Source organism: Mus musculus, chromosome 2 (assembly GCF_000001635.26).
Source record: "Mus musculus strain C57BL/6J chromosome 2, GRCm38.p6 C57BL/6J".
NCBI lineage: Eukaryota > Metazoa > Chordata > Mammalia > Rodentia > Muridae > Mus > Mus musculus.
Window position 1 is genome coordinate 158,351,918 of NC_000068.7, and position 22,801 is coordinate 158,374,718.

General features: G+C 47.0%; 1 long non-coding RNA gene, 2 other non-coding genes and 1 pseudogene across 4 annotated transcripts, besides 1 other annotated feature; all 4 read right to left on the reverse strand.

The window, feature by feature from the left end:
* Positions 1–1,782: 1,782 nt before the first annotated feature.
* On the reverse strand, positions 1,783–9,605 carry Snhg17 (small nucleolar RNA host gene 17). Of its 2 annotated transcripts, none has more exons than NR_027887.1 (6): positions 9,488–9,605; positions 9,026–9,153; positions 8,547–8,682; positions 7,265–7,414; positions 5,281–5,346; positions 1,783–4,124 (listed from the first exon to the last, which is right to left on the reverse strand). It is a non-coding gene; the product is annotated as a small nucleolar RNA host gene 17 (long non-coding RNA). The 2 variants fall into 2 exon arrangements; NR_015463.1 differs by having other exon boundaries at positions 7,265–7,515; positions 8,542–8,682; positions 9,026–9,279; positions 9,488–9,592.
* Positions 4,507–4,637, reverse strand: LOC115489590. Its single transcript, XR_003954171.1, has one exon. It is a non-coding gene; the product is annotated as a small nucleolar RNA SNORA71 (small nucleolar RNA).
* On the reverse strand, positions 6,443–6,555 carry LOC115489593 (annotated as a pseudogene).
* Positions 7,881–8,012, reverse strand: LOC115489589. Its single transcript, XR_003954170.1, has one exon. It is a non-coding gene; the product is annotated as a small nucleolar RNA SNORA71 (small nucleolar RNA).
* Positions 9,537–9,813: a transcriptional cis regulatory region, noted in NCBI's record as "promoter|chr2:158186667-158188194 (MGSCv37/mm9 assembly coordinates) targeted for CRISPR interference". NCBI's record gives its function as "positively regulates Snhg11 and Snhg17 gene expression in mouse ES cells" and the evidence as "EXISTENCE:mutant phenotype evidence [ECO:0000015][PMID:27783602, PMID:31784727]".

The following is a 22,801-nucleotide window of genomic DNA, read 5'->3' on the forward strand; positions in this document are numbered from 1 at the left end:
TTCTCAGTGTTTCCTGAGAGGTTCATGGACATCTTGCCACTGCCTGAACAGACAGATGGAGTCGGCAGCTGGACACATGCTCTTCTGGAAGAAGCAGGCTGCCTGTTCATCATGAAGGCTGCTTCCCAGGTAGGAGGAAGAGAGCATCTCCAGGCTAGTTGGAAGTGAGATGGGTTCTCAAAGTGTGGTCCTTGAGCAGCGACAAGAACTTATTAGACATGAGAAGTCTTGGGGCTAGAAATATGGCTGGGTGGTTAAGAGCACTTACTGCTCTTCCAGAGGACCCAAGTTTGGTTCCCAGCACCCACATCAGGTGGCTCACAACCATCTCTAACTCCATCCCCAGGGGAGCCAACACTTGTCTTGTAGCTTCTGCAGGCCCTTGCACTAGTCTGTACATAGATACACACAAAACCAAAAATCAATCTTCGGAAGGAAAGACTCTTGCCCCTACGCAACACGTACAGATTCAGAACTGGCCAGAGCCCAGTGATCCTGCTTAAACATGCCTTCCAGGGGTTGATGCAGATTCAAGTTCACATTCGGGTGGGTCAAGCTGTAGTACCTGCTCCTTCATTTCTCTCATTTCCTACCATCTTCTTTGCCTCCTGCCTTCTCACACCCTTCCTCCTCCACAAAACAGGAATGCCTTTTCAGAGACCCTGGAAATTCAGTCTAACTGCCCCAGGTGTGTGAGAGCTTCTGCTGGCAGAGCCTTTGTGCTGTTTCCTCTGCCTGGGGCATTTTTCCTCTAGAGAGATAGATGAGTAAATAGGGCCCTGTTTACCTCGTGTCTTGAATGCCACCTGGTCAGCCAGGGCTTGCTTTCTTGCCTCCTGCCCCATCTTTCCCTAATTCTGTCCCCTTTACACGTGCAAAGGTGTGGTACCTTTACCTGTCACCTTCTTCCACCCAAGACGGAGGACTGTTGGCCTCTGGCCCATCTGTGTATCCTCTCAGCTGAATCCTCTACAAACTGCCCTGTCTAAAGAGCAAGGAGACATCTTAATGCTACCCTGTACCAGGACTCCAGATGCAAAGTAAAAGCAGAACCAGTCAGAAAAGGCCCTTGCTGCCCAGGACCCTACGGATTTAAGAGCCACTACAGCAGCTACTCAAGGTGGCTTCTAAAGGGTGGAGAACTAGGGAACCCCACCCCCACCCCATGACACACACTGATTCTTTTGATAAATCTTTGTCAAGTGCCAACCGCTCACCATGGCCAGTGCCAGATCCTAACAGAGGACAGATCTGATACCATGACCTCTTTTGGCCACCTCTTCTGTGTGAAGGTGTCTGTGTATATTCAAAATTCATTCTGTACCAGCAGAGCTGGATGCTGGCAGGATTCTGGTATCACAACTACCTGGATTTCTATTTTGTAAATATTTCCTCTTCCTCACCTGCCTAAGGCAATCTAGAATTGTATGAAAGAGCCAATGGACAATAGCTGGGTAGGAAGTAGAGGAAGGCTCTTCTGGGCAGAGGGACTCTGGGGGAAGAATTCAGAGGCCCAAGGTTCAGCCTCCAAGGGAGAACAGACCAGATTGGAGCAGAGCAGATCTGACCATGTGGTGGGACACATTGTCAGAATTAGGTTAGAGTAGCCTGGAAACTCCTCAGCATAAGGCCTAAGCTTTAAAATTCTAGTCTCTTGCGTCATTATTTATATCACTGGTGAGTCCGAGATAGTCCAGCTATAGGTACTGAAAGACCCCGAGAGGAGCCCCTCACTCAAGCCTCAGGATAATAGCGGACCCCCAAGAACTCACGAGACCAAGCTTGATGCAAACCACATGAGGCTTTATTTGGGGAAAGCCAGAACTCGGGGGACGACTCGTATCCCACTCAGGGGTAGAGGAGTTGACCCCGAGGGGAAAGGGGTCCCAGTTTTTATAGGTCCTCAGGGGGGAAAGGAGAAGAGGGGAGTAGGGGATTTCCAGATCTAAACAATGTAAAATGATTGATTTCTTAAGAAATGGGTATGGGAGGGAAACAAGGAGAGTCTAATGCTGGGGAGATTTTCTGACTCTATCTTAGCAACCAATATCACAAACACCTGGCAGTGAGGTGCAGCAGTGGACACACAGCTGGGTTCAAGGAACGGTCAGAACATTCAGACACAGATTCAAGAAGGGGCCAGAGCACTGTGCACCTCTGTTTTTCTAAATCAGTGAAGCTACTTCTACTAACAATGAAATCTATTTTGTCAATTTCAGGGCTTCTGTGACCTTTTACATTCTGTCAGGATCTTTCAGTACCAATGTTAACGTTCTTCCCAACCAACAGTAGAGGGCTCCATTCTCTTCCTTAATCATTCAAGACTCTATTAAATAAATTTGTATAGTAACCAATGCTAATGGGAACACCCAAAATCTAAAGATAAATGACTGTCAATCCCAGCCTTGGTAAGCATCCATCATGAGGCCCAGTAACATTAGAAGTTGTCACATAAAAATTCAAGAACTTTTCTAGAACCATCTCTAGCTTAAATTCCAGATATCTAGAATGCTTAAAAACCACTACAAGGGGCTGGAGACATGGCTCAGCGGTTAGGAGCACTGACTGCTCTTCTGAAGGTCCTGAGTTCAATGCCTAGCAACCACATGGTGGCTCACAACCATCCGTAATGAGATCTGACTCCCTCTGCTGGGGTGTCTGAAAACAGCTACAGTGTACTTACATATAATAATAAATAAATCTTTAAAAAAAAAAAACTGCAAAAGTATCAAGACAAATCTTAGCTAATACCTTCTCAGAATGGAAAGACCACCCCACTCAGAATAACTCCAAAAATCTTTCTCTGAAATAAAAAACTAGGCCGGGCAGTGGTGGCACATGCTTTTAGTCCCAGCACTTAGGAGAGGCAGGCAGATTTCTGAGTTGGAGGCCAGCCTGGTCTATAGAGTGAGTTCCAGGACAGCCAGGGCTACAGAGAAACCCTGTCTCGAACCCCTTACAAACCAACCCCTAGCTTTGGTGTTCCCACAAGTCCAGGGGCACCGTAGCTGTCCACACCTACAGCCTGCTATCAAGCTCTTCACTGGCCTGGAGATGGTCCATGAATTCTGTCCTTGCAGAGGTCGGGTTCAGTCCCCAGCATTCATGTCAGGAGGCTCAAGGCCACCTCTAACACCCAGTCCGGTGATCATATGCCTTCTGTGAACTGCAGACCTCCCTACACAGACTTAATTTAAAAATCAAAATTTAGAAATTCTCAGACAAGAAAAATGTGTTAGTTTTAAAAATGTACCATTTACCTGTTTGTGTTCTGGGATCTAAGCTTGGTAAGCAGCCTTACCAAGCCTTCCCCAGGTCCTTCACTTCCAATAGAAAAGTCCTAGTTATAAATCCATCAGTAATTACACCCTCTTTACCAGTTTCTCTTTGGCCCTATTGGTATCCAAGTCACTCAAGGGCATTTCTTCTCTTCCACCCCACCCAGAGTACTTCTGTTCCTTAAGGTCCTCCAAAGCCAGTCACTGAGCATACCCTCGTTCCTGTCTACAGCAACCTGTCCTGTCAGGAAAATGCTCTACATTTTATATTCCAGTCCATTTGCCCATTCACACCCCTAGTTCTCAGCAATGATACGTCACTTCCTAGGACTGTGACACCCCAGCCTTTTTTTATTGACACAGGCACCTTCCCCAAGTTCTGACCTTCTCTGTTCAGCTATCTCAACTCTCACAAGCCCTAAAATCATATAGACTACCAGCCCTACTTGTCCACTCCCAACACCCTGAAGCCCAAGCCTCAGGGGGCATTAAGAACAGGAAAGTCACAGGCGTGTCAGGAGCTAGCCTCCTTTTCCACACCTAGCCCTGAATTCATGGGTTGACACAGATTTAAAAGGCAGACTGAATTAACCTATGGGGTTTATTGCACAACTGTTAGGGAGGTAATAGGAAGTTGGCAACAAGTTCTTGTCACTAGTCTTTCCAGGCACTAGATGATGGTCACGGGGACAGAACACAGCCCTCTGAGGTGTTGGTGTCAAGACTTTGTATGCTGGTGTCTCCCATGCATGAGCCAGTAACATCGGCAGTTTCATGATGCCAAGGGGGGGCGGTGTCTCCAGTTTCACTTTGTGTCGTCTTTGGCCCTCTGATGTCCACAAACATCTAGAAAATTAAAGGGGAGGGGGATCATGATGCTTTCTTATCTCCACCATATCATCACGTAGCTTCGGGCACTGTTAGCTAACTGGAAGCTGGTAACAACAGGTCAGAGCTAGACAGGCTCAGGGACCAGCATCCCTGTTAGCCAAGTTTACTCTCCTCCTGACACTGCATGTGGGAACATGCCACCCATCTACCAGACAGATGTCTGTCTGCAGGCCTCGAATCCACAGCCATGGAAGGAGGATGTGACTGGGGCTCATGGGATATTTGCAAAACTGAGCCAGAATAATGTCCTCTTAGGACACTGCCCGGCACTGGCAGAGGACTCTAAATGAGCCTGGTATCTGCAACTGAGAGACCACTAGGCTGGGAGAAGGAAGATTGTTCGAAAGCACCAGGGTTTGGCAAGGACAAGTGTGATCCTCCAAACACGGGGAAAGGCTTTCGGCATCCTCTCCCTGCAGTATCAATGACCAGGGCACCGGCAGCCCACAATCACTTTCGAATACAGGGGCAGGAGGGAAGCTACAATGGATGGATGGGCAGCTTAGGAAAGGGCCAAACTGGGACAAGTGACCAGGAAACAGTGACCATATTTACAGCCTGTAACAGAGGTAGCTTCCCAACTCTCCAATCTTCTCAACCATGAATCCCCTGGAGAGCTGCTAAATACTGCTGCCTGCAGGCAGGACCACTCTCACACACTCCAAGGGATGGTGGTAGTGTTGCTTCAGAGACCACAATTTGAGAACCATTACTTCAGTGGCCTCTTACTAAGACAATGAATGAAAAAAGACAAGTTGGGGGGGGGGTTAACTTCTGAGGACTCACGAGTCCTCATGAGTCTGGGACGGGACTGCTCCCTAACAAGTGCCCAGAGTTCAGAGAAGTTCAGAGAAGGCTAACTGCACCCCAATTGTAGCCATTCTCAAGCCAACTGCAGAACCCAATGAAGCCATGCAGGTTCCCAGGGGCTCCTGTGACCCTAGTGTAGCTCTTTACTTCACACTATGAAGATGTGGGGAAGTGAGGTGTCAGGGGCTGGAGGAGCCATGTTCCCGCTGGCCCGGGTGGGGAAGCAGCCTCAGCTTTTCTTCATGACTGTGGGCCTTTGCTGGACCTCTGCAGCTCTCTAGTGAGGCATCTGGAGTCATACCTTCAAGGGCCCTGTTCCAGCCTCTTCTGGAAAGCCGAGGAGGACTGTTGAGCACACGTGACAATCCTGCAGAGACAAGCCACACTCAGGACCCCCGAGTCAACCAAGATCTCACCAGGAACCAAGACACAGCTATTAGCTGGGGGTGGGGGGAACACAAGGTGGCTGCAGCAGCTTCTTCCCAGAGCCCCCTTTCTCCTCCCATGCTGGACACTCAACTGAAAGCCACACCCTCAGCCCCCCCCCACGCAATCTCCCACTTCCCATATCCTCAGCATACCCCCCACCTCAGTCTCCCACTTCCATTCTCTTCCTTCTGACACTGATTACATTGTAACTTCTGATAAAGTTGGCTTTCCTGCTTTTTGTTTTGTTAAAAGTTTGGATCTGTGTGGAAGTTCCTCCACCTATAGGCTCATATACTTGAATATTTGGTCCCTAGTTGGTAGAACTGCTTGGGACCATTAGGAAGTATGGCCTTGTTAGTGGAGGTATCATGGGGGTGGGGCAGGAGAGCTTTGAGGCTCCAAAAGCCCATGCCATTCAGTTAGCTCCCTGCCTGGTGGTCCTATCACGTATGTGAGCTCCCAGCTACTGTCCAACATGGCCGTGCCTGAAGCCATATAGATCCTGAAGAGTCACCCTCTGAAATTCCTAGCCCCCAATAAACTCTTCACAGGCACCAGGCACAAATGACATACATACATATGTGCATTCACATAGACACATGAAACAAATAATGTTGGACTGCATTTTGGTCTGCAAACCATGCATTTTAAGACCAGTGGCTCACAAGTGATACAAAAACTCATTGGGCCACGGGGACCACAGGCTGGGAAGGGAGCTGCACACTCTGTACCAGGGAGCTCCTTCTCTCAACACACGCTTAAGGGCTGTTACACGCCCCGCCCCACCCCACCCTGGCACACACAGCTCCCCTCAGTCCAGCCCCACCTCTCCTCCTGTCATCTACCTTCTGCTCCTCTGTGAAAAGTTAGGGAACCCACCTAGAGATCCTTTGGAAATCTGTGCTGACCTAGCACATGCAAACACCCCAAGTTTCTGGAAACAGAACACCAAGTTGCGAAGACCCAGCACTGACTTGTGCAGCTTCCAGAAAGCGCCACCCACACTTCCGTAAGGCTGCAGAGCAAGACACAAGTGTAGGAAAGCTCCAGGCCAGACGCCCCGAGCTCGGAGCCCGTCTTTCCGCATCCTTTCCCTGCACTACCAATGACCAGGACACGGCAGCCAAGATCACTTTCGGATGCAGGGGCGCAAGCCACGGTGAACACGTGGATCCAGTGGTTAACTAACATCAACTGCACAGAGCCCCACAATCTGCCAAGAAGAAGGGGGAGTCAGTCCTGAAAAACCTTTGTCTTAGCTTTAGTTTTCCAAGTCAGGAAATGGAAGATCAAAACAGGTAAGGCTGCTTAATTAAGGTGGAATCTGGGGACTAGCTAGGTAACAGCTAGTCACCTGATGTCTAGGCTGAGGCCCAGCTTTCCAGGGCAGAAGCAAGGCACACACGTGGGTGCACTTCTGCCACTGGCAGAAGAATGAACGGGAAGGGAGGGGCCTCAAAGAGCCAGAGCAGATAGGTGCTCCGGACCACCCTAACTCTCCATCGTTCAACTATGACTTTTCCCTCCACTGCTAACAAGTCACTGCTACCCAACACAATGACAAAAAGAGGGAGACCGTGGCATATACAAGTGTCTTCAATGCCTACGTCCACTCCCTTGCCCTTACAATTCACTAACACTGGAAAGGCCTCACACTTACCCATGCACGACCTAGGTGGGAGGATCCACACACCACTCCCCACTCATCTTCCCCGCCCCCAAAGAGGCAGAAAATACTACAGGAAACTCTAGGGACTCAAAGGCTGGGGCTCCAGACTGGACAGAGCCATCCTTACATTCTCTCAAACTCCAATCTCTTGATGAGGCCTCTGAACAGTAGCAAGTGTATGACTTACCTGCTATGGCCTCCTGAGCTGCCAGTGGACCCACTTCCTCTCCGGAGAAGGGACTGGAGCTCTTGGGAGACAGGGCTGATGATCCACTGCACTGGCCACTCAAAGGCCCATCAGGGCACAGCACTCTGGAGTGTACCGTCGCTCCTGGCACTGGGCATGGAAGAGTAGCAGCGACACGTTACTTCCTCTGTATTGTTGGACCCTCACTCTTGCCTGTTGTCAGAGTGGAGAGGAAAACGCTTCCGAAGTGGCTACCGAAGGCAAGAGTCAAAAGCAGGCCATGAGGGAAGAATTCAAGGAGGCAAAACGGCAAATTTGCTCCCTCCTGGGCCTCCCTGTCAGGCTGTTTACCCAGTTGACACACGACAATGCCTTACAGAAAGTGACTGCCCCTTGATCGTTCATTTGTTCAGTCAGAACCCTGCCTCTTGACTAACAGAACACAGCAAGATGCATTCTAGAAGTCAAGCAACAGGACATTTTCTACACGGTCTCAAGTGTCCTGAAGAAGTGACAACTGGGTGTGGAGGCTGAGAAAGGATCTGAAGGAAGCAGCCACCGTCTGAGCTCCCTACCTTTGCTTCCCAGAAGTGCCAGAACGGCAGGCAGCGGGCAATGTGGGAAAGCACCAGGGTTTGGCAAGGACGAGTGTGGATCCTCCAAACACGGGGAAAGGCTTTCCAAATCCTCTCCCTGCAGTATCAATGACCAGGGCACAGGCAGCCCACAATCACTTTCGAATACAGGGGCAGAGGGCAAGGAAGACTATGGCCAAGAGCTGGGTAATGGTTAAACTGGAAAGAGATGGACAGATAGGCAACAGCCAGACAGCCAACAAAGGAAAGAGGCTGCTCCTAACTGAGCAACAGCTGTTCCTTAAGGAGAGCTCGGAAGACTGGCCGGGAGGAGGTGACAGTTCTAATAAGCACTGGCCACGAGACCTGCAGTAGGCTCAGCACTTGCTGTCTTAGATCAATGCAACCTGCCCAGCTGGCAGAACTGAGGTGACAGGACTCTTATGTCACAGAGGTAGTCCCATTTTTCAGATGAGGAAATCAAGAACCAGACAAGGCCCGGAAGCCAGCAGAGAGCAGTGGCTGAAATCTGGATGGTGCATATGACCCCCAAAATCTTCTGGCTCCTTTCCATTCTGCTCTCCACCCACCAGAGTAAAGCAGAAGGGTACAGAAGCGACAGTGGGAACACAGGACACACAAGACACAGATCCCAAGTGGGTACAGCAACAAGCAGGCACACCTCAAAGAACCCAGCCTCACCTCACCTTCACCCACTTCCAACTATAAATGAAGAAACTGAATCCCCCATCCCAGGGCACAATCCTCACTCAGGAGCACCAGTTTGTCGATGTAGCAAGACGGAGACAACTCTTTGGCCACTGTAGATCCCAGCTGTTATTTCTGCAAATACAATAAGCCCAGGTGAGCCACATGAACAGCACCCAGTTACCTGGGAAAGCACCCAGAATCCCAAACACAAAAGCTGCCAGGTAGCAAACCACGGAGCATAGACACCCCCCCCTTTCCTCTGTAATCCCCACTATGCAACATGGAACAGAACTGTCCCCAGAATCTTGCCCTTGGTTATTTCGAGCCCTCACCGAGCTTCTCTCTGCACAGTGGCTTTGTCGACCTCCTCAAAAGTAGTAATCAGAACTCCACACCACCCCTCTGCTGGTACCCATGGGAAGGCCAATTACAGGCACCCGGGCTTCAAGTTGCTCCCGAATAGCAGAGCACTTACCCAGGCATCCTCTCCCTGGACAGTGGGTGTCCATCTCGGAGTTGAAGGGAGTAGGGGGTTCCAGAAGCTGTAATCTGTCGACCCAAGGAGCTTCCATCTGTCTCCAGGAGGGCTGCGCAGTCTACAGCCTGGCAGGACAACGGAAGCGGCTGCGGCGCAAGGCAGGGCGGGGCAGGGGGACCCAGATGCTGCACCCGGGGTCCTGGGGGAGTCTCAACTTAAATCCTGGTCAATGGATTCGCCTTGGTAGGATGCTAAAAACATGGGACACAGGTCGTAAACACCGACCCACTTTTTGTAGGCGACAGACATGGCTTTGAGGCTTCAGATACTCAGACGGTGAAAAGCACGCGGCTTGAGGCCCTCCCTCCTCTAGACCCAGCAGACCAGCCGCCCACCGACGGCCCGCAGCCCGGTTTCCTTGATGGAGGAAACGGCGCTGCCCATGCACCTTGCACTCACCTTGGTGCCCTGTATTGGGGAGACGAGCCCGGGAACATGCGGGATGTCTGTAGATTTGGGCGGATGGCAATGGCCAGAGAGGAAACACATCCACGCGACAGGAAACTGTGGTCTTCACGATGGGCGCTGGCGGAAGAACAAATGACAAAGCACGCTGCAGCCTAGAGCAGCATCTCCGAGCGGCGGGCCCTCCAGCGCCCCCACGAGGAGAGGAGACTAACAACTGTTTGAACATATTAAGTTAATTTTTTTTTTTTTTTAAACAATGATACGTTTTAGGAGGAAACTGTCTCTCGTTTGCCGTATTTTTTCTGTTTGTTCTGAAGCAGACCTCTCTTACAAACTACTGATTCCACAGCACATGGCTCAGTGGTGTCACAAAGGAACAAATGATGACTTTAAACACCACCACACGAGGTCAGTAGTGGCTTGAGACTGGCATGTGGAAGGGATGAGAGCAAAGAATGAATGCTTTGCTAAAAGTCTACCTAAAAATCATAAGGCCGATGGGACGATTCCCTTAACCAGAAAAGTCCTGATCCAAGTAACAGATGAGAGACAGATGTTTGAGAAGGAGCTCACGTGTTTCCAAGTCTTCATACTCCCAAACTCTGCTTGGATCCTAGGCCAAATGTGGCTCTTGGCCCTATGTACAGCAGCTCTGCCCTTGGGGCTGAAGAAGGAACTCCACTGAAAGAGTCCAAATGACCTCTGAGCCAGCCATCTCTTCCGCCTCTAAGGGTGACTTAAAGACAAAAGATAGTCTGGGCTGGAGAGATGGCTCAGTGACTTAAAGCAATTGCAGAGGACCTGAGTTCAATTCCCAGTACTCATACAGAGAGCCTAATGTTTGTCTGTAACTCCAGTTCTAGGGGATATGACGCCCTCTTCTGTACATTGTAAACACTGCCTGTAAAAGTGGTACACATAGTATTTCAGGCAAAACACTCGCAGGCATAGCATTAAAAGAAAGAAAGAAAGAAAGAAAGAAAGAAAGAAAGAAAGAAAGGAAGGAAGGAAGGAAGGAAGGAAGGAAGGAAGGAAGGAAGGAAGGAAGGAAGCCAGGCGTGGTGGCGCACACCTTTAATCCCAGCACTTAGAAGGCAGAGGAAGGCAGATTTCTGAGTTTGAGGCCAGCCTGGTCTACAAAGTGAGTTTCAGGACAGCCAGAGCTATACAGAGAAACCCTGTCTCAAAAAACCATTAAAAAATATATATATATATTATTAAAATATATATTAAATATATATTATATATTAAATATGTATTATATATTAAATATATTAAATAAGTATATTTAATATATATATATATAATATATATTAAATATATATATAAATATATATTAAATATATATTAAATATATATATATATATTTTTTAGGGCTGGTGAGATGGCTCAGCGGTTAAGAGCACTGACCACTCATCCAGAGGTCTTGAGTTCAATTCCCAGCAACCACATGGTGGCTTACAACCTTCTACAGTGAGATCTGATGCCCTCTTCTGGTGTGTCTGAAGACAACTACAGTGTACTCCTATCCATTAAATAAATAAATCTTTTTTTAAGAAATTAAGGCAAAAGGTAGATGTATTTTTATGAATTTAATACTGTAACAAGATATTGTGTCAGCATTGTCATGGTTAATATTGCCAACTTGACAGGATTCAGAATCACCTAGAAGACAATAGGCTAGGCACATCTGTTAGGGACACCAAGATTAAGTTAGCTGCTGGGCTTGTTTGTAAAGGAATGATCTAGATTATACCAAACAAGATGAGAAAGCCCACCTTAACTGGGTGTGGACAGCACCATTCTCTGGTCTGGGGTCTTGAGCTGAACAGTGGAGAATTAGCTGAGCAGTAGCAATTGTTACTCTTTGTGTCCCAGCTTTGAATGCAGCATGACCAGCCATCTCAACCAGAACCCCTCTCCCATGATAGACTGTACCCTCCAACTGGGAGCCAGAATAGCTTCCTTCCCGATCAGCTCGCTTTTGTCAGCGTATCTTACAGAGCAATGAGAAGGCAACTGATGTCATCATATTGGAGTTTTCTTTCTTTCTGGATACTGGAGGTTAAACCAGCACTAAATGTTTCACCCCCGCTAGGTGATTGCTTTGTCACTAAGCCCAAACACCAGCCCTCTTTTAAAATTTAATTTTGAGGGGCTGGAGAGATAGGTCAGCAGTTAAGAGTACTGACTCCTCTTCCAGAAAACTCAGGTTCAATTTGCAGCATCCACGTGGCAACTCACAACTATCTGTAGCTCCAGTTCCCAGAGATTGCCCACCCTCATGCAGACATACATGCAGGCAAAACACCAATGCAAAATATATATATATATATATATTTTAACTTTGAGATGGATCTCACTAAATTAAGCAGGCTGACCTGGAAGATGCCATGTGGGGGGAAGTGAACTTTCTGGAAGTGATCCACCATTTTGCACAGCTGTGACAGATGTACTACAGAGAGTCACAACCCCTGGGGTTTTGTTTCTGGGTTGTTTCTTGCTACTCCTGTTTGTCATTGCTGTATTCCTCCTGTATCTGGCATGGTGTGAATGGGCGTGAAGAGACCCCCATTGCTTATAGTCTGGTGTGATGGTTTCATGGGAAACAGCCCACTCTACTGGTCAGTCTTTCTGCAGATCAATGTAAAGATGAACTTTCATAGGATAATGCTATTTAGATGAATTAATGATTTTCCAGAATACTTGGCTTGATTTAAACAGTTTTAGGAGGTGAAGGTAGTTGATAGGAAGGTTCAGGAGATGGATTAGGTTGTTTTGCTAGGAAGGTTAATAAAAAAGATAGAAGAGTAGAACGTGCCCCTCTTTGTAGAGTAGTGGGGCTGTATAGACTAGGAAAGGATACCGTGAGCTTTCATGCAGTACAGGCACATAGTTGTACTTGCGGAAAGTAAAAGAGGTTTGAGACAGGTTAATGATCAAAGAAACATTCGGCCTAGGTTGGATCTGAGTTCCTTGATCTTGTGACCTAAGGATTGTCACAGGTTTTGGTTTGCACCATGAAAAGGCAGGGTTATAAATGAAGAGTAAATAAGTGTGGAGAATAGATGATAAGCCAGTTTAGCTAAATAAGGTTTCAAAAATAAAATAAGATAAATGATTTGTTTCTTAGTGAATACAAACTGCCCTCAGCCAAGTATAGTGAAAAACTAGCTACCATAGACTTGGCTTGGTTAAACTTTTGTTAATAAACAACAAAAGAATTATTGCCCTGAAGTTAGGATGAATTTATGGAAAGATAGATCAGAAATGCTCAGTTAGGTATGAGTTTCAAAGGAAGAATATAACCAGTAACTTCCTTTTGTGTAATTTCGTTTTGTGTGATGATTTTAATCTGTTTTGAAGAATATGTTTTTGGAGACTATGTAACTTGTGTGTATGAGATAATCTTTTTTTAAAAGATTTATTTATTTATTTATTTATTTATTTATTTATTTATTTATTTTATTGGTTTTTTTCAAGACAGGGTTTCTCTGAGTAGCCCTGGCTGCCTGGAACTCACTCTGTAGACCAGGCTGGCCTCAAACTCAGAAATCCACCTGCCTCTGCTTCACACGTGCTGGGATTAAAGGCACGTGCCACCACTGCCTGGCTTACTTATTTTATATATATATAAAGTTGTTGGAGCCTTGCTTCATCCACCGTGTGTGTGTGTGCTTGTGTACGTGTGGTGTGTGTGTGTGTGTGTGTGTGTGTTTTCCCCTTTTTTCCCCAGCCTTAGAAAATGAAGTTTTGCTCTCTCAGAGGAAAAGTCTGCTGAGTGCTTAGTTGCTGACCCCACACATCCTCCTGAGTGCCTGGCCCGTCATCGCTGGTGTCGGGGGCCATGTAGGAGGAACAACAGGGGCTTCAGAACTCATGGAATGCAGCCTACCGGTTAACACAATCACAATGGGTGTGCCTTGGAGAGGCAGAACCCTAGGATTATGTGTCCAGAGGACTTCGTGCTGCTGTGGAGTTCTGCTCTGCTTGCTGCCCTTACATCTCTCTTCATCTAAGAATTATATGAAAACCCTAAGGGGGCTTCCAGCCCCTTACTGGGCAGTATCACTGGCCCTATAATAATGCTTGTTCTCATTCAGGCATTGCTGCTGGAGCAGGCTAATGGTTCCATTGCCACGCTCAGAGATTGTTACCTATGACCATCGCTCTTAGAAACGCATTTGGAAAAATTAATTGTTGGCACAGAAAAACTTAGGAAACAGTTTGAAGTTCAGAAAATGTAAGCTGTGGACATTTGAGGTCAGGGAACAAGGACAGCAGCCTGACTAGCATTGGCTGACGTGACTCTCACTAGGCTGAATTGGTGAGCGTTAATTTTTTTGTATCCATTTTTGCCCTCAGCTTCCTGATATAACTTAATAAAAATTACTGACGAGTAGATGTGTATTCTGAGGATTTAAAGTAGAAATGATCATTTGTCTATACAAGTTTAGATGTGTGATTCATTTAAGATTTTTGTGAGATTACTTTTTAAGATAAATAATAAAATAATTGTTCCTTTCCTTGTAGTTGCAAATTGCTGCCTGCTAGTTAGAATAACTGGCTGAGAAAACTACCTTGTTTGCTCATACTTTGTTAAACTATAACAAGTTGCTTAGTTATGAGTGCATGTGGGTTCTTGGCATAATTTTTTTTAACCTGTACTAGGTAAAATGTGTTTTCATGTAAAGGTATTGGGGAAGAATACTTTTTTTATTACTAAAAAATGTTCACTATAAGAAAAACAGATAATCACATTGTACTATTTCTATACTGCTTACAAGATTTTGCTAGGATATATAAGCTGTGGGGGAAAATAACTTGATGGAGCTTGCTTGTTGAAACTTGCTCATTAGAGCTTGCTGAGGTTTGGTTCATCCATCCATCCAGTGTGTGTGTGTGTGTGTGTGTGTGTGTGTGTGTGTCCCTCCTTTTGCCTTTCTTTTTTGTGACTGGCCTTTGGTGGCCCCCAAAGAGTTTTTTCATCAGCCTATTGTAGGCCCTCAAAGGAAATCTTCACCAGCCCGCCCCACCCTGGAACATTCTGGATGACTACAGTTAATCTCAGACTCTACACCCTGCCTCAGTTTACCCTGGGTGTCAAAGCAGGTCTTTGCCAAGCTGGCTTTTGACACTGCCCTTCAGTTCATCCTGTAGCTCAGGGAGGTTCCACAAGAAAGGTCTTGAATTTGCAATCCTCCTGCCTCAGCTTCCTGAGTATCTGGGATTATATAGGCCTGCATCTCCAGGTCGGTCCACCTTATTTTTTAATGTTTTACATTTATACTTAGTGTGCAGATGCGTGTAAGTATGTGTGTACAGCTGTGTATGTGTTGAGTGTGCTCTTCCTTTCTGTGTATGTTTGTGCTGTGTGTGTGTGTGTGTGTGTGTGTGTGCACATGCGTACCCATGTGTTCACCTGTGGGAGTCAGTGGACAATTTGTGGATATTGGTTCTCTCCTTCAGCTGTTCCCCTTCCAATGATCTAACTCAGGTTGTCAGGCTTGGCAGCAGGTACTTTTACCCCCAAATTTTTATCTTGCCTGCTTTTATTTATTTATTTATTTATTTATTTATTTATTTATTATGCATGTGTGTGCCTGAAGTGTGGAGGTGCTTGCAGATGCCAGGAGAGAGGGTGTTGGATCCCCCCAGAGTTGCTGTTAGAGGCAATTTTAAGCCACAAGACATGGGTTCTGGGAACCAAACTGAGATCTTCTGCACAAGCTTAGTGGTTAACTAAGGCATTTATTTCTCTGAGCCCTAACACACCTAATTTTTAAATTAATGATGTATTTATATTTCCATTTTCTTTTGTCTGTACAAAGTCTTTGGAATGATGGGAGTTATTTGTTTGTTTTGTCTTGTCTTGTCTTTTTTGAGACAGGGTTTCTCTGTGTAGCCCTGGCTGTCCTGGAACTCACTTTGAAGACCAGGCTGGCCTCGAACTCAGAAATCTGCCTGTCTCTGCCTCCCGAGTGCTGGGATTAAAGGCGTGCGCCACCACTGCCTGGTGGAATGGTGGTATTTTATGTTTACATCATATTACAACTTTGCCTACATTTCTCAGGCTGAGTAGCCACACTTGGCTGGTGACCACCACACTTTCCAGCTCACATCTGAGGCTTTGGTCAGCTCTTTGGAGCCAGAAGGAGGAGGAGGAGGCAGCAGAAGACTAAGAGCCTAATCCTCCCACAGCCCCAACCAGAGTCTAAAATCCCTCCATGGTTTCTACCAGCAGCTTCAGCTGAGAACCTGTCCTGACTTCTCTCCATGGTAGCTCTGACCTAAAGTTGGAGCCAAATCACCTTTTTTCCTTCCTCAGTTGCTTTTGGTGAGGACATTTTATCACAATGACAGGAAGAAACTGGAGCAGACACCAAACGCTACAGTTCCAGATAAGCTGAGCACCCATCTGCTGAGGCTGGCCGTCAAGGAGAAGCATATCTTAAAGACACGCACAGAACCAACTGGTCCAGCAGTTTGCTGTCCAAACACGCACACTCTGACTTAGGCCCACTGCACACAAGCAAGAGCCTTACCTTCACCTCCTTTGTCCAAGGCTGGTCTGACTCCTCAGTGCTGGGGCCTTTCAGCCAAACAAGCCAGGGGTGCTAAAGCCCATTCTTGGGGAACGGCTTACCATGAAATTCCTGTCTGAGGGCTGCTTTATTCTTCCACTGCTTCATCTCCATTATCACTGAGACAAAGCATCCCTCATGTCCGGTATCATCCACAACACTCGGGAAGATGTCTTGGCTAGTTCACTCTCCATCCTCAGTGTCTACAGGAAGTAAAGGCATATGGGAAGAGCCACTCTCGCCAGGCAGTGGTGGCTCACGCCTTTAATCCCAGCACTTGGGAGGCAGAGGCAGGTAGATTTCTGAGTTTGAGGCCAGCCTGGTCTGCAGAGTGAGTTCCAGGATAGCCAGGGCAAGAGTCACTCTTGAGGCCCGACGTGGTGAGAGGGAATTAACAGCAGAAGCAGCAATGGAAAGGAGAGAAACTATGAATCGTGTCTTTCAGGATGTCTCGGGCACAGGCTTCCTGCCCCAGTGCCAGTCAATGCAGAAGTCCTTACACGTCCCTCCACCAGGCTGTTCCCGGGTGTCCTTCAAATGCATGAGTGGACGGAAGTCTCCTAGTGGAGAAGTGGGTTTGGATAAGAGAGGAGACCACTCCCAGCAGACTGCAGCCCCTGTGCTCAGGCCCAGCTGGTAGGGAAGAGAGTTCTTAACAATGAATGGTTATAAAAAACACAGTTAAGTTAAGCATTAAAGTAACCGAAAAGAAACTCTGCTTCCAATCTCTAATGGTTGAAGATTTATTTATTTTTTGTATTTTTGTGGTAAAAATCAAGTTGAAGGCCTTGTGCATACTAAGTAGACATGTCTCCACTGAGCTTCTAAGACAGGGTTTTCTCTGTAGCCCAAGTTGGACACAAACCCTCAGAAAACCCATATTGAGAATACAGGAAGTATAGGCCTATGCCACCATCCCAGCCTTTTTTTTTCTTTTTTTTTCTTCTCTCTCTCTCTCTTTTCTTTCTTTCTTTCTTTTTTTTTTTTTTTTTTTTTTTTTTTGACAAGCCTCCCTATGTACCTCTGCCATTTTGGGAAGCCTGGAACTTACAATATACACCGAGCTAACCTTAAAATAGCTACCTGCTTCTGCTTCTGCCTTCGGAGTGTTGGGATTAAAAGTATAGGTCGAGGGGCTGGTGAGATGGCTCAGTGGGTAAGAGCACCCGACTGCTCTTCCGAAGGTCTGGAGTTCAAATCCCAGCAACCACATGGTGGCTCACAACCATCCGTAATGAGATCTGGCGCCCTCTTCTGGAGTGTCTGAAGACAGCTACAGTGTACTTACATATAATAAATAAATAAATCTTTAAAAAAAAAAAAAAGAAAAAAAAAAGTATAGGTTGAGACATCTCCCCTCCCCCCAGTCACACCCAGCTTTCATAAGAGTTTTTATTTTATTTATTTATTTATTTATTTATTTATTTATTTATTTTGGTTTTTTGAGACAGGGTTTCTCTGGCTGTCCTGGACTCACTCTGTAGACCAGGCTGGCCTTGAACTCAGAAACTCACCTGCCTCTGCCACCCAAGTGCTGGGATTAAAGGCGTGTGCCACCACTGCCGGGCTTGATTTTTTTTATTTTTTAAGAATGACTCAAGGGCTGGAGAGATGACTCAGCAGTAAAGAGCACCAATTGCTCTTCCAGGGGTCCTGAGTTCAATTCCCAGCAACCACGTGATGGCTCACAACCATCTGTAATGGGATCTGATGCCATGCTCTGGTGAGTCTGAAGAGAGCAATGGTGGTGTACTCATGTGCATAAAATAAATAAATAAACCTTTTAAGAGAGAGAGAGAGAAAAGAATTATGGGGTATGCCCAAGACTCTCTAGTGATATCCTAGGAAAAAACATGCCTGTTTAGCAAGTGCTGTGCCCTTCCCCCAGCCTTGAGTTGGCTGAACAAGTCTCCAACACTGGAGCCAGGTGTCTGGTCTTGCTACAGAGACCTGAGAACTCAGAGACCTGAGACCTGAGAACTGCCTGCCTGCTGAGCTGAAGAGCTTGTTTTACAACAGAATCCAGCTGAGACAACACAACAGAATCCAGTCAGATCAAAGAATGGGCTTCTGGGCTTTCCCTCTATATATTCAGAGTTAAATAAAATTGAGCCTTGATCAGAGACCTTTGTCTTGGCTCCTTATTTCTCTCCTTCACTCATTCTAATTCCATCCCCAGCTTTCCTTCCAGGTAAACCGTGTTACCAAAAGCAAACACATTTCTGTGTCAGGATTCTTGCTTTCCCCATAGCTAGAGCAGAACGAACAAAGCTCCACCCTCTGAGAGTTTGTGACCTCACAGTAGCTGAGGATGCCTGAGGCCTGGCGCTCTTCCTTGGAGGAGGAGTCAAGACCCAGAGTGTTCCGAGGAGGGCCAAGGCCAGGAATCAGCAGCTGGGTCACTGAGGCCTGCGAGAGCTCCAGGCCCCATCCTGAGCCCAAATGATTGCCCTGCTGGGTGCCCTGCTGTGCCTGTCCATCCTCCTCCTCTGCTTCTTTCTGCTCCTCTGCTACTGCAGTAATCTGAGGGAGTGAGCTCAGGCTCCTGAGGTCAGGGACTGAACCCTAATGGGAGCCTGGGCACAGCATCCAGGACCACTCAGCTGTTTCTGACCTGCCCCAGGGACAACTAGCCCATAAAGTTGTGCAGACTGGGCACTGAGCACATTGGCATCATAGTCGGTGGCCGGGAAGCAGAGGTGTTGGGAATGCTTGATTGAGCTGAAGCCACAAACACATATGGCTAAAAAGTAGACACTTCCCCAGGAAGCCCCCTCTGGTGCAGCTGAGTGACCCTATGGTACATCATCCAATGCTTAAACGGAAGGTCTTTCTAATCAAGTCTCCTGGGAATATCTTCTAATTGTGTCTCTACAGGGTTAACCTTCACACCATCGCGACTTCATGAAGCAAAGCAGAATATTAAGCCTGAGAGAGTGAGAGACTGTGCAGGGCTATTGGAGATGAAGAACGTGTGAGCAGTAGGCAGGATTCCTGAGAAAGACAGTCCTTCCCTTCATGGATTCTAAGCTCAATGCTCAGTTGTCTCCCAAGCCAGAGTGTATCTATTGCTGCTCTTCTTGCTGCAATGAGATGCCTGGTACAAGTCACTTGGGGAGGGGAAGATTTCTTTTTGGCTCACAGTTTGAGGTTTCAGTCCATTACAGCGGGGATGGCAGAAATCATGATGGCAGGATCACAGCGTGGTGGCAGGAATATGAGGCAGCTGGCTGTGTTATATATCTAAAATGAGAAGCAGAGAAAGATGGCACACTGGTGCCTGCTATCTCTTTCTTATTCAGCCTCGGACCTGTGGGATGATGCTACCCACATTCAGAGTGGAATTTTCCACCCAATATAGAACCTCATCCCCTAAGCATTCTAGATCCTGTCAACTTGACAATCAAAATTAGCCTTTGCATCACGGGTCCTCACTTCCACCATTTTCATAGCTGCAGGAGAGTCACCCTCCCTAATACCCATCACCCAACTTGTCTTGATGGTTGAACACACGCATGTCAATGTCGGGGCCCCAAGGTTTGCCTGCACCTGAAAAGCTCAACGATATCCAAGATCCTTTCTGGCCAACTGTAGCGGTTTGAATAGGTTTGGCCCTCCTGGGCTCATGTGTTTGAAAATGCTTGGCCCACAGGAAGTGACACTATTAAGAGGTATGACCTTGTTAGAATAGGTGTGGCCTTGTTGGAGGAACTGTGTCAGGGTGGGCTTGGAGGATGCCTAGTGTTCAAGCTCTGCCCAAGACAGAAGAGAGCCTCCTCCTGCGGAGGAACCTGTAGAAGATAGTCTCCTTCTTGCTGCCCTTGGTTCAGGATGTAGAACTCTTGGCTCCCCCGGCACAGCACCAAGTCTGCCTGTACAATGCCATGCTTCCCACTATGATGATAATGGACTGAACCTCTGACACCCGAAGCTCCAATTAGAGGCAGGCAGATTTCTGAGTTCAAGGCCAGCCTGGTCTACAGAGTGAGTTCCAGCCAGAACTACACAGAGAAACCCTGTCTCAAAAAACAAAACAAACAAACAAACAAAAATGTTTGCCTGTATAAGAGTTGCCTTGGTCATGATGTCTCTTCATAGCAATAAAACCCTATCTAAAACACCAATCATGGGCTGTGGTGTGTGTGTGTGTGTGTGTGTGTGGTGTCTATGCCTGTGTGTTGGTGCCAGGAGAGGCCAACAGAGCGTGTGGAGTGTTGAGCTCCTTGTGGCTGGAGCTGCAGATGATGTATGAGCTGGATGGCCTGTAAACAATACAAATCTATTTCTTGTGGTTCTGAAGCATAGATGCTATGCTTTGTAATAGAAATGACTTCCAAAGGCTGTGTGTTTATGACTTAGTAGCTAGAGCCTAGTAGAAGGAGAGGTGACTGGAAGATTGCCCTCTGAGGAGTATTAGAAACCCAGACCTGTAACTTTAACTTTTTCTTTCTTTCTTTTTTTTTTTTTGATTTTTCGAGACAGGGTTTTTCTGTATAGCCCTGGCTGTCCTGGAACTCACTCGGTAGATCAGGCTGTCCTCGAACTTAGAAATTTGCCGGGCGTGGTGGCGCATGCCTTTAATCCCAGCACTTGGGAGGCAGAGACAGGTGGATTTCTGAGTTCAAGGCCAGCCTGGTCTACAGAGTGAGTTCCAGGACAGCCAGGGATACACAGAAAAACCCTGTCTCGAAAAACTCAAAAAAAAGAAAAAAACCAAAAACCAAACAACAACAACAACAACAAAAAAAAAACCCACCACCAACAACAAAAAGGATGGTTCATTCTTAAATGCTTTAACCTCCCCTTGTAGCCCACCACCCACCACCCACCAGAGGTAGTGAAAAAGAAAGTATACAGGGGAAGCGGACCTTTTGAGAAAGATTCTTTGGAGCAACTCCTGTCTGTGTTGTCTGGAAATTGGCAGTTTAGTTCACAGGTTAGCAGTGGCACGTCGGTCCACTCACAAACACTTTAGGAATACACCAGCAGTCCAATTCAACAGTGTCAGGATAGCAAATACGAATCAGCAGCAATGGCACTACCTAGCAGAGACAGCCAGGTCTCAGCCTTGGCACAAGTCAGCAGAATGGACCAGGGTCAATGGAATGTTGGGGAAAGTTCTCAGCTGTGCCTCTCTCAGTGAAACAAAGATCAGTGGAGACTGGAGACCAACAAGCTTCGCATAGCTAGACTAGCTCTGTAAGCAAGCCAAGTTCAGCCTTTGTCCCTGTCCGACAAGTTCTGTTTATACTCCCTCCAAACATCACGTGCCCTCCATGGGCCTTGCCTCAGCACATGTGTCTGTCTCAGCTGATATCACTCTGCCAATCAGCCCGAGTCTGTGAAAGCAGCAAAAAAGCCTTGGCACACCACCAGAAGTTTTTTGGTGCATTTCTGTCTATGGAGTTCCGGATAAATGCAGCTCAACTACTCAGTGTAAGGTGGACCAATTCATGTGTGATGTTAGCAAGGAACCCTTCAGCACCTGTCCTTGCACATTGCTTGCGTTAGCAGAACATCCATCCCCTCTCCTGCGTCTACTTCAGTGAAACATTCCTTCACAAGTCTGCCTTAGCCTTTCACCTGTGTCCACCTCAGCTAAACGTTCCTTCACGTGTTTGCCCCAACAAAACACCATCCAGTCGGCTTTCCAAAGAACCCTTACGTTTCCACTTCACAGCCCTTTCTCTTTTGCTGTCTGGCCTCCAGGAGCAGCTTTGTTCCACCACACACTCCTTGTCATGAGCACTTGACACCTCACTACAGGCCCTGAAACCGCAAAGCCAAAGGATCAAAAGCTAACACAAAGCTCTCCTCTTTAAGTTGCTTTCCTTGGTATTTTGGCTCAGCATCACACTGGGAGTCTGAAGTCAAGGCACTGCAGAATCTGAGCCCTGCCTCACACCACTCCCGTATCACAGGCTGATGGATGCCTTCCTATTGTTCCCAAGTGGCAGAAGGAAGAAGCAAGATCCAGGGGACCCTCATAACCTGATCACTTCCCTCTTCAGAGATCTTGCAACCTGATACTACCATGGTGGGAGGTAGGGTTTCAAAATGGACTTAGGGTAGGGAGTCACCATTCAGTCTGTAATACTGGAATAATAATTAAATGGGTCAAAACACCTGAAATATTTTGTGTGCTCAAAAATACTGGCTGCTGGTTGTATTCCTTCGTTGCATTGAGATCAAGGTATCAGAGTCGTATCATACTGGGATGACATGGCTAGACTGGACTAGATGGTGAAACCAGTAAAGGCATGTGTCCTCAGGAATGACAACCTGCCAGGCAGTGGTAGCACGTGCCTTTAATCCCAGCATAGGTAGGCAGATCTCTGAGTTTGAGGCCTTGAGGCCAGCCTGGTCTACAGAGTGATTTCTAGGACAGCCAGGGCTACACAGAGAAATCCTGTCTCAGAAAAAAAACAAACCAAACCAAAAACCACTCCAGGACCACGTGGTAGAAGAGACCAACTCAGAAGCGGTCTTCCAATATCTAAATGTGCACCATGACATGTGTGCCTACCAAACACACACACACACACACACACACACACACACACACACACACACATCAACCTAACTCTTAAAAAAGGGCACATGAAACAGCCGGGCATGGTAGCACACAGCTTTAATCCCATCACTCAGAAGGCAAAGGCAGGAGGATCTTTGTGAATTCTTCAAAGTTAGCCTGGTCTATGTAGTGAGTTCCAGGACAGCT